Consider the following 12,076-nt stretch of genomic DNA (forward strand, 5'->3'; position numbering starts at 1 on the left):
ACCTTCATTGCCATTTGATGCATTTTTTCATGCGTATAAAGAAAAATATCAACATAACTTATGAAAAAGAAGATAAAGAAATCAAATTCATTTATGATTCAAAAAATCTCCTTAATGTTTATAATGAGCATTTTCATCAATATTATTGGAGATCCATGTTGGAGTGATTTTCCACTAAGTGACAAATCTAAGATGTAATGGTTGTTTTAGAAGAATGTACAATGTAAATTACCAATAAAACAAGTTCTTTCAGATGATATAGGTTAATAAAATGTTAAGAAGAGAAAGATTTTAACGTTGGACCTCCTTTCATACAAGGTACTATCTCTTATAGGAAGGGAGAATGCCATATATATATATATATATATATATATATATATATATATATATATATGTGTGTGTGTGTGTGTGTGTGTGTGTGTGTGTGTGTATGTATGTATGTATATACATATACATATACATATATATATACATACATACATATATACATACATACATATACATATATATATATGTGTGTGTGTGTGTGTGTGTGTGTGTGTGTGTTTTATCCTCTCTGGTTTCTCTGGAAAGTAAAGTCACTTTTCTTATTTCTTTTCTTTCCAATTTTTAAAGATTTACATCCAGTTTTTTACTAAAGATAAATACTCCCAGAGAAGAAGTAAAGCCACCACAAAGCAAAAAGATAGTGTATGTGTATGTGAGTGATTTTTGGGGGGATCCCTGATTTGTTCTCTGAGGGGATAGTGAGATAGGCAGGGCCAGGGGTAACCAGGAAGGCAAATGAGGGTCCCAGTTCTTGACTATTCATTGCTCCTGGGGCCCCTCAGGAGATGTAGTTTGACCTTGTGGCCACATGATCCTAATCAATCAACTGCTACACAAATACCCTGGATGTATCTGTCTTGTCAAAATTGTCCTTAAAAATGTCCTCCTTGTGGAACTTCTCCATAAAGCCATCCCATTTCCTTAGTGTGTCTAACTGTCAAAAGGTGCATTTGAAAAGAGGAGATACTGTGGCCATGATGAGCCCATCATGATCCAGTTGGCTGATAGCAGGTAGAGAGACTTCTCTGACAGGGCTTCATGGATGTTGACTGGGACCCAGGGGATGAAGTTGGCCAATTTCCTTTTGTGTATCCTTTGTAGGGTCTTGTGGAGCTCAGTGGGGTTCATCTCTCCCTGGATTTTGTTGAGGATGGGGGTGATCTGACAATCCTGACTTGTGGACACCATCACATTCTTGGACTCTAGCAGTCACCTCATGACATCCAGGACTATTTTCTTCCTCACACTGACCATGGAGTGGTCCATAGTGAGGGTATATAACCAGTCATGAGGAAGTGGAGCTAAGGGGTGGGAATGAGTGAGGCAACGATACTGATGAGTTTGTTGCTCATGGATCCAAGGTAGCACAGGGTAGTAGTGCTGGGTGACTTGATGATGGACACCACCTGGTTGATTTGGGAGAAGGATGGGTTCTGGGTGTGCATGCAGTCTGTGCGGATCAGGTTCAGGGTTAAAAACAAAACAAAACAAAGTAAAAAATAAATACCAAAAAGCATTAAGTTGGGAGGGAGATGCAAGTAGAGGAACCAGCATAGATTTAGAAAAAAGGAAAGGTGGCAAGAATTGATGTAATGATATATTATATCCATGTATAAGACTTCCACAGCCTAGATAAAAAATAAGTTATTCTCATAATTTCTAATTTCTCAGCCTCTCAAATATATTTGTTTGCTTATGTAGTAGAAAGAGACTGGTGGCATGATTTTCTAAGACATATTCAGAATTCATAGAAGATGAATTATAACTTGAAGTCAGTTTTCACATTTTGAAGCCTTCTTTTTGTACTACTTTGTATGCAACATCTAGAGTGATGTGATCACTAGATAAAGATTGGCTACTAAATATGTTGGCTCATTTTTCAAGGATATTTCTATATATTTTGGTACAGTATTGAACATGCTGGTGTGATCATGAAGGTATTAGCCACTTAAATAGCTCTTATATATGTATAGAAAATATACTTTAAAAATAAAAGGAATAAACAGAAGCAGAAACTACAAGTAAAATAACAAAAAAGATAAGTATTTTAAATATAATTTATCATTACAGCATCCCACACTTACTAATCACTATCTGACAACTTTGACCAAATGAAATCTATCTGGCCTGTGCAGAAATAAGCAAGAAATTTTAATTTGTATTTAGACACACAATATTCACAATATTCTGTTACAATATCCACCATTTATTTAAAAAGCAATTGGAGGAGGTACTGCATGAAATATATAAAGAGCTAGACACCCACTCTGATGCCAGCTAATTTCTGCAATTGCAGTTTCCCACCACCAGGGTCTCCATGTGACGGTCTCCCCCAACCTGCCTCTTGAAACAGGTCCTGCTCACATTTCCAGCTATCCACCCTTGTGGTCAGCTGTCACAAATCCCTGTATTCCAGTAAAATCAAAATTCTAGAGGCTTATAATTTATTAGTCAGATTCATGTTAGTAAGTTCTCAACCCATAAAAAACCCACACAATGAACTCAAAACTCATGTGATATAAATACAATCTACACAGCTAGATGGAATAAATACACGCTACTTATTATTTAATCATCTATCTAAGAAATCCCAAATACTTACGGCTCCCAGGACTGTGTGGTTCTGGCTCCTCTTCCACTCCTGTAGGTTCCATCTTGTCTCCTCCTCTTTGTTTCCCCCTCTGTCTTTCAGTATTTGACTCTAAAATTTTAAGCCCACCTTCTTTTTCTTCAGACTCTAGCCTTATCTTTCACCTACCTTCACCTGCATGCAGACAGCAATCTACAGGGAGGAACTATCAAAAGTGTATACAGGAAAGTCAAATGATGAGATGTTTTTGAAAAGATTAAATAAAACTCAGGTTCCTGCTTTAAACTGGTTTAATCAAGATAAGGAATGTTATAGCTGAGGGCACCTTTTTTTTTGAAATAACTACACTAAATAAACAGGAAATCATCTTCCTTTATAAAGAAAACTAAGCTCCTGGAAATACATGGAGATAATTCCTGAAGTATTTATGCATCTAGAAGATGATACAAATGTACAAGTGATCATATGCTTTTAGTAATCTGACAATGACAAAATGCTATACATGTAAAGGAATATATATGTATATTTGGAATTTCAGAAGACTTTCCCCTTTCCAGACTGGATTTTTTAACTAGCTTGACATTATGCAGGTCAAGTGAGGTAACCAGTTTTGCGAGTTAGTCTATATAAAAGTAATCAGCATTCAACAGCTCTCTTTTTAATCCATGGCCCTTAAATTCTCTCTGTTCTGTCTTCCATGATGTTCCCTGAGCCTTAGGGAGTGATATCATATATCTGTTTCCTCTATGATTGAATACTTAACTGGTGCTTATTCTTAACACTTTGACTAGTAATGAGCTTCTATATTAATGACTACCACTGCAATAGTTTGTCTGATCAAGCTGGAGTATAGCACAGATCTGTGGATATAAACATAAATAGTCAGAAGACAAATTGACAATGTGACTATTAATCAAAATAATATTAATGTATTCTCCCACTGGATTTTTGGCTTCCCTAGTGATGGGTTTTCACCATAGTAACACTACCAGGAAAAAATTACCTCCTCTGGAGCAGACTTCATGTCTAATCAACAGACCAATTGCCCATGCCCATAAATAGTGCTGCCACTAATATGCCAATGAGTATATCTTGTTTGTAGCTTGTAATTATAGCACACAGTGTTAGTTTTAAGCAATAGGGATTTTTTTCACAAGAGCAGTGGCAATAGCCTATGTAGCTTTGGGTGCCTCTGATACCTGTGTGACCAGTATCTCATAGAGATATAATATGTCCTCTGTGAGTAACATTGTTTGCCTATGTAGGATGCTTCTGTTCAAAGTCTCTTTTAAAAATGAGAATACAATTTAATTTACAGGGAAATGGAGCATATAAGATGCCCCCAAACCCAAATGACTCCCATTCATCTTTGTTTTCGTCTACATCCCTGAAAGGAAAAAGTTTAAAATTGCCCCCTAGACAAAAGTTGAAGCCAAAAGCGGGCCCTGGAACTGCCTGCTCCAGAAACTAGCTGATCACAGAAAGAGTAATTGCATCATCTGGTTCAGCCACTTTGTTCCAGGAACTAGCTAACTATAATAGCAGCTGACCATAATAGCAGCTGACCATAATAGCAGGAACTGGTTAACCATAAAGTTAGATTAAAATCTTAAAGAACAATCATGAGAAACAGGAGGTTCTTCCATGTGATTTGGTATGGTTTTTTTCCTTTAAATACCCCTTCTCCAAGCCATTCGAGGTCAAACTCCTCTACCCCTGCGTGGGATATGAGTCTCGACCCCAGTACACTGGTTTCTGTTATCCCTAGCAATAAACCTCTTGTTGATTGCATCAAGATTGGTCTTTCATGAGTTCTTGGGGGGTCACGTCATCCCAAGACTTGAGTGAGGGTCTCCCCACTTCGGGGGTCTTTCACTCCCTGCCACCTTCACTCTTTAAACTTTAGGCTCCTAGTTATATACCCCATTCCTTCATATCACATGTGACTTACTATCTCCCTAGTTATATTTTTACCTGAGTTGCAATATCATAGGTTTCCATATAGCTTCTTCATGTACAATACATTTTGGTTGGTTCTCCCCTTTCCCCATCACTCCACTATTCACTTGAACTTTTCTGCCCCAACAACTTCCTCACTATACCTTTATTTCATCTATATCTAACTATACCCATGCCTAAATTGACCCCATCTTATAGCTCATATCTAGTTTCCTGGTTTCCACATTTGTTATCAGCTAAACACACAAATCAAAGGAATTCAAGCTTGGACACACAAATGAGAAAGAACATGTGATGTTTGTCTTTTGAGACAAGGATGACCTCAGTTAGTTTCATTTTTCCACTGCCATACATTTACCTGCAAACTTCATTTTGTTTTTATAGCTGAGTAATATTCCACTGTGTGTCCTGAATTTCCCCTTCCAATTCATATCAGTAGGTTCCATTTCATTGAGAAATTATCAATAGAGCAGCAATGATCATGATGTACAAGTATCTCTGTGACAGGGAAAAGTCCTTTAGGTATATGTCTAGGAGTGGTACATCTGGATTGCATGGTAGATTTACTGAGAAGCTTCAATATTGTTTTTTAAAGGAGCTACATTGGTTTAATATTACTACTAATAGTATCGTTCTAATTTCTCCACACACAGATTCGCATCTATTGTCATTTGTATCTCTGATGATATTAATTCTTATTGCATTAAAATAGAATCTTAAAGTAGTCTTAATCTTCATTCCCATTATTAGTAACTATGGTGATCATTTTAAATGTGTTTTATAGCATCAGTAATAGTTTAAGGCCTTGGGACCTCCCTTGAGGTGGATCCCAATTTGGGCCTGTCACTGGACCCTCTTTTCCTCAGGTTTTTCTCCATTTCCATCCCTGCAGTTATTTCAGACAGGGACAATTCTGGGTCAGAGTTTTTGACTGTGAGATAGCAACTCCATCCTTCTGCTTAATGCTCTGTCTTTCTAAAAGTTCCCTCTCCCCACTGTAGTGTATTTCATCTAAGGTCTTCCCTTTGGGTCCTTGGAGTCTCTCACCTCCCAGGTCTCTTGTGCTTTCTGTAGAGTCCCCTCAACTTCTACCTCCAGATGATGCCTGTTTCTATTCTTTTTGCTGGCCCTTAGTACTTCTGCCCTGTTTCCCCCTCACCCCAAATACTTGATCATGTTCCCCTTTTCCCTTCCATGTTTCCTCTCCCACACAGGTGCCTCCCTCCCTCAGCCTTCCATGATTGCTTTCTTTTCCTCCCAAGTGGGATTGAGGCATCATCACTTGAGCCCTTTAGCTTGTTAACCTCCTTGAGTTGTGCAGATTGTATTCTGGGTATTCTGTACATTTTTGGCAAATATGCACTTATTAGTGAGTACATATCATGCATGTCATGTCCTTTTGGGTCTGAGTTACCTCATTAAGGATGCTATTTTATTGTTCTATCCATTTGCCTGCAAAACTCATGATGTTCTAGTTCTTAATAACTGAGTAGTATTCCATTGTGTAAATGAACTAAATTTTCTTTATCCATTCTTCGGTTTTGGAACATCTGGGTTGTTTCCAGATACAGCGCAAGGGGAGGCTCCAAGGCCTGACACTATTATTGATGCTATGCTATATTTATAGAAAGGAGTCTAGCATGGTTGATCTCTGAGAGGCCCAACAAGCAGCTGTAAGAGTCAGATACAGATATTTATGCCCAATCAATGATCAGAAGCTGGGCACCACTGTGGTAGAATTAGGAAAAAAGCTGGGAGAAGCTGAGAAGGAGGGTGACGCTATAAGGAGACCAGCAGTCTCAACTAACCTAGACCCCCAAGATCCCTTAGACACTGAGCCACCAACCAGACAGCATACACCAGCTTATAGGAGGCCTCTGACACATATATAATGGAGGACTGCCTGGGCTAGCCCCAGTGAAAGAGGCACCTAACCCTGGAGAGACTCGAGGGTCCAGGGAGGGAGAAGGTCTGATAGGATCGGGGATTGGGACATCCTCTTGGAGACATAAGAGGAGGTATGAGATGAGGAGCAGTCAGAGGGCAGACCAGAAGTGGGATAACAAATGGATTGTAAAAAGAGAGTAAAAGGGGTTGGGGATTTAGCTCAGCGGTAGAGCGCTTGCCTAGCGAGCGCAAGGCCCTGGGTTCGGTCCCCAGCTCCGAAAAAAAAGAAAAAAAAAGAAAAAAAAAGAGAGTAAAAATAATTTTTAAAAAGTGTTTTAAAGCCAACTTCCTTCCTTCTTTGATTTTTTCTTTCTATTTTTAGAATATAATATTCAGTTCCCTGCCTCATTTTAAATATTTATCTGTTTGTCATTTTCACAAATTGTGTGGCACCATGGCCCCAGCACATATTGCCCATAGGATAGATTATAGGTCAAGGGTTTTGTGACTGGGTTGGTGTCCAGGTTTCTCTTTATGTAGCCTGAAGAGTGCTTTCAAGCACCAAAAAGACTAGTACATGGAGGTGAAGGCTCTATGCCAGCATCAGCTCAACATATCTACATTCATAAACCGTGTAGACATTGTCCTCAGCAACAGGGCCATAATGCCCATTTTTAGAGAACAACCTTACATCCTAGCATCAGCCTGATTGTATAGGGATCTCTACAAAACCCAGTTGTCTAATACTTCAACTGAATGCAACCCAGTCCTACCACTGCAAGCTTTGCCTAGCTAAAAACGATATCCACTTTTGTTGTCATATCTTAACTTACTAGAGTCCTCATTAGGGTCACCCTCATAGATTACAGAAAGTTTCCACTGTACATGGTTTCTACCCCCAATGCTCCCCAACTCCAGCTTTCTCTAGCTGTACTCTCTCCCTCTATCTTATCCCATCCTTCCACCCCACCTAATCTTTCCCACTCTCAACCCCACCTGCCCCAAGACCATTCAAAATTTAATGAAGTACTCTTCCCAAGGAGGATCCATGCAGAACATCCCCATCCTTCCCAAGAGTCCTCCTCCTTACCTAACCTCCCTGGTCCGAAGATTATAGCATGATTAACATTTAATTAACAGTTCCTTCCCAAGAGACCCCCTCTTTACCTAACCTCCCTGGTCTGAAGATTACAGCATGATTAACATTTAATTAATGGTTAAAATTCACATATAACACATAGTGTATTTGTCTTTCTGTGTCTGGGTTACCTTGCTTAAGCAGAATATTATAGTCGTATTCATTTGCCCACACAATTCATGATGTCCTTGTTTTTAATACCTAAATAATATTCGAATGTGTAAGTGAACCACATTTTCTTTATTCATTCTTCAGTTGCAGATATCTGGGTTGCTTTCAGTTTCTGATTCTTAAGAGTGAAGCAGCTATTCAGATTATTATGAATGAACATAATTGAGCTAGTTCTCTTGTATAAGGATGGAGAATCTTTGGTATATGGTATAGATAGGTTTTGAGGTAGATCCAGTCTCAATTTTCTGAGGAACTGCATATTGATTTCCATAATGGCTGTACAAGTTTGTACCCCCACCAGCAATAGATGAGTATTCCCCATGCTCCACATCTTCACCAGCAAGAGATGCCATTTGTGTTATTGATCTTACCATGTGACGGGTATAAGATGGCATAGCAAAGTAGTTTGAGCTGCATTTCCTCAATGCCTATGGATATGGAAACTTTCTATGTTTTAATGTTTTTCAGCCATTTGAGCCATTCCTCTATTGAAAAATCTCTATTTAGATCTATATCCTGATCTTTTAATTGAATTGTTTTGTTTTGTAACCTAATTTCTTATGATCTTTATGTATTTTGAATGTCAGTCCTCTACCAGATGTGGAGTTCATTAAAACCTTTATACATTCTGTAGACTGCCTCTCTGTCCTATTGAATATGTGCTTTGCTTTACAGAAGCTTTTTAGTTCCCTGAGGGCCCATTTATTAACTAATGATCTTAATACCTGCACTATTACTATTATCAGAAAGTTGTCTCGTTTGCCAAAGCAGAAAAGGCTATGCCCCATTTTCTCTTCTCCCAGGTAGAGTATGCTAGGTTATATGTCGAGGTCTTCAATTTGCTTGGACTTGAGCTTTGTGCGGTGTGATAAATATGGATTTATTTTCATTCTTCTTGTAAAAGTAACTTTTGTTCACCTGATGCAACTGTTATCTCAGAGGCCTCCTGCTGAATAGGTTCACTACTTCCCAGTTGTTTCGGACCTCTGCCTGGTTGGTTTAACTCTGTGAATCTGGCTCAGACTCCTCTCCAAGTTGATTTATTCAAGATGTTTTCTCTCAGTTTCTTGTAGGATTAATTTGTCAGTCCGTTCTGCCATTGGGCTCTGGCTACTCAGGGAGGGAGGATGTGGGAAGTTTGACCGCATTTACCCCAGGCTGCTGCTGCTGGGTGGGTGTTGGACTCTAAGAAGCCACTGGACACCACTCCTAGGGTGTGGAAGCATCGTCTGAACCAGGACACAGCTACTTCTCAAAGTAGACCTGAAATTAAATACCTTTTGCAGGGAAGAGTGTCTAGGAAGAAAAGGTTATTGGCTAAGACTTCAGACCTTTGTGTACCTCATTATAATGGAGATTTGTATTAATTGACCTGTGGTCCAATTACCCGGGGAGGGGCTGGGGGCATTGCCCTTACTTGACTGATGGCCTCAAATCTATGAAGGACTGCGGCTAGTGACCATCCCGGTTTCCTGGGAATCAGGAAAAATGCCTACTGTCCCTTCAGAGTCACCAGTGTTTCCAACCTCCTCAACCAGGAACCAGGGTACCTTTCATGGTCTCACAGCTTCTCATTGGATTGCTCTCCTTGGCCTCAAACTAACTCTGGCAATTTGTTTTAATCTTCTGCTTCCTTATTCTCTGGTTTATCTGCCTCTGCTAACCTGCACTGAACTATGTGAACTCATGAGCAAACGCAATTCCAATACACTTCACTCACTGCACTGGCTCCCAACTGACTGGACTGAACTGTTCTGTTCTGATTTACTCTGCTCTTAAATAACTTGTCTTTCCTGCACTGTTCTCTGAGAGTTGGGCATAGCCTATAATTTCAAACCTTTCTCCAGTTTGTTACATTGTCTGTTCCTCAATTAGATGTCATTGGGATTAAGGATGTGTAATAAGGCCGTGTTTGTATTCCAGCTAGATTAGACATATCTAAATCTTTGGACATTATCTCTTGCCATAGCAGCCATGTTGCTAGACTAAAATTCCTCAACATTTCTACAGGCAGACACCCAGTTTAACCAGCACCATAACTTGAAGTTGACACTATAAGAGGTATTCCATGCTGTACAATGTCTAGATGACCAGGTACTGGAGAGGTCCAAAGATCTAGGGTAGAATCAAACACTACTGGCAAATAAAATATCATTGAACGATTCCTAATAATATCTGCTATAGATTGGTTCCTTGCCCAGTCATCATCAGAGAGACTTGCACAGACAGCAGAAAGGAGTATTGCTGAGAAGAACAATCAGACATTATATAGAGAGTAAGTGTACATTGAAGATCTCAATCGTATCCCTCCTCTTCAAAATCAGCTAAACCTGACTAAGCAGGGGAGGAAAGATTGTAGGAGTCAGAGGTGATGGAGAACATGAAGAGTACATGGCCCACTAAATTGATTATGCAGGGCTCACATGGGCTCACAGATATTGAAGGTGCAAGCACAAGGTTTACAAGGGTCTACACCAGGTCTTCTGCATATGTATTATGGCTGTTAGCTTTGTGGTTTTGTGGAACTCCTAACAGTGGCAGAAATTGGATGTATCTTTGACTCTTGCCTGCTCTTGGGACTCCTTTTCTCCAATTGGATAGCCTTGTCCAGCCTCAATAAGAGGGTTTATGCCTTGTCTTGCTGTATATATTTGTTTGACCATTGGAGATTTGCTCTTTTTTTGAGAGGAAACAGAAGGGGATAGATCTCTGTGACAGAGGAGTTATACAGGTGGGAAGAGTGAAGAGAAGGAAAACTGTGTTCAGGATATGTTGTATGAAAGAAGAGTCACTTCAATTAAAAAATTAAAAATATCTATTTGATTTATTGATTTTTGTCACATTAATAGAAAACAATATTCTGGCATATGAATAAATATAAATTTTCTCCAATTCTATGAGTTACCTCTTCACTAGCTTGACAGATTTCTTCAATGCATGGAAGCTCTTTAATTTTACAATCTCATTTGTCAAATGTTGGCCTTATATTCTATCCTACTAAGAATAGGAAACTCTACCATTAAGAAAGCAATTACATGTACCTATAAGCTGACACATGTTTCCTGATTTTCCTTCATCAGTTTTACAATATTGGCTGTTGTGTTTAGGTCCTTGAACCATCTGGGGATTTTGTGCATTGTGAGACTCATCATCTGTACTTTGATTTTTTCCCCTTTAATTTGTAGACTTTATTTCCTTCTCTTGCTTTATTTCTTTAGTTAAAACTAAAAATATTCTACTAAGTAAGTGGTAAAAAAAATAGGCAACGTCATCTTGTTCCTGATCATACTAGAGGTATGTCAAGTTCTTCTTTAGTCTGATGTTGCTATAAGCTTATCACAATGGATTGTATTAGGTTGTTCTATACATTCCTAAACTAACCATGACTTTTATCATGAAGTGATGCTGGATTTTGCCAAAGGACTGTCCTGCATCTAATGAGATGATCATGTAATTTTATTTTTTAAACTATTGACTTAGATATGTTAAATACTTGCTGCAGTTCTGTAATGAAGCTAACTTGATTGTAAAGGATGATTTTTTTGATATTATATTATTTTTATTAATTATTTTATTTATTTACATTAAGTGTTATCCAATTCCTGTGCCACCATCCCCTTTCCTCTGCTTCTGAGAGGGTACTCTTCTACCCACCCCCCCACTGCCATCTCACTCCACTAGCACCCTTCTTCTCTGTGGCATCAACTTTCTAGAGGATTAAGCATATCCTTTCCCAATGCTGCCAGAAAAGGCAGTTCTCTGCTACATGAACCAGCCCATGTATGCTCTTTGTTGGCAGCTTAGACCTTTGAAGATCTAAGGGTTCCAGGTTAATTGATTCTGTTGTTCTTCCTATGGTGTTACAATCCCCTTCAGCTCCTTCAGGCCTTCCCTTAATTCTTCCATAGGGGTCCCTGACCTCAGTCCAAAGGTTGGCTGTAAGCATCTGCATCTTTCTCAGTCAGCTGCTGGGAGAGTCCCTTAGACAACAGCAATGCTAGTTTCCTGTTTACAAGCACAACCTGGCCTCAGTAGCATTGTCAGGGGTTTGGTGCCTGAACATGGCTTAGATCCCAAGTTGGGCCAGTCTCTAGATAGCCTTTCCTTCAGTCTCTGCTCTATTTTTGTCCCTGCATTTCTTTTAGATAGGAACAATTCTGAGACAAGAAATTTGAAGATGGGTGGGTGGCCCTATGTCCCAAATAGGGACCACCTCTATCTACTGGAGATGGTCTCTTTAGGTTCCATCTTCCCACTTTGAGCATTTTGGCTAAAGTCCTCCC

The 12,076-nt window shown here is 39.2% G+C and overlaps 1 pseudogene; it reads right to left on the reverse strand.

The window, feature by feature from the left end:
* Positions 1 to 826: 826 nt before the first annotated feature.
* Positions 827 to 1,565, reverse strand: Tubg1-ps3 (tubulin, gamma 1, pseudogene 3; annotated as a pseudogene).
* Between the last annotated feature and the right edge of the window lie 10,511 nt (positions 1,566 to 12,076).

The sequence above is a fragment of the Rattus norvegicus genome, chromosome X (genome assembly GCF_021556685.1).
Source record: "Rattus norvegicus strain SHRSP/BbbUtx chromosome X, alternate assembly SHRSP_T2T, whole genome shotgun sequence".
In the NCBI taxonomy this organism is placed as follows: Eukaryota; Metazoa; Chordata; class Mammalia; order Rodentia; family Muridae; genus Rattus; species Rattus norvegicus.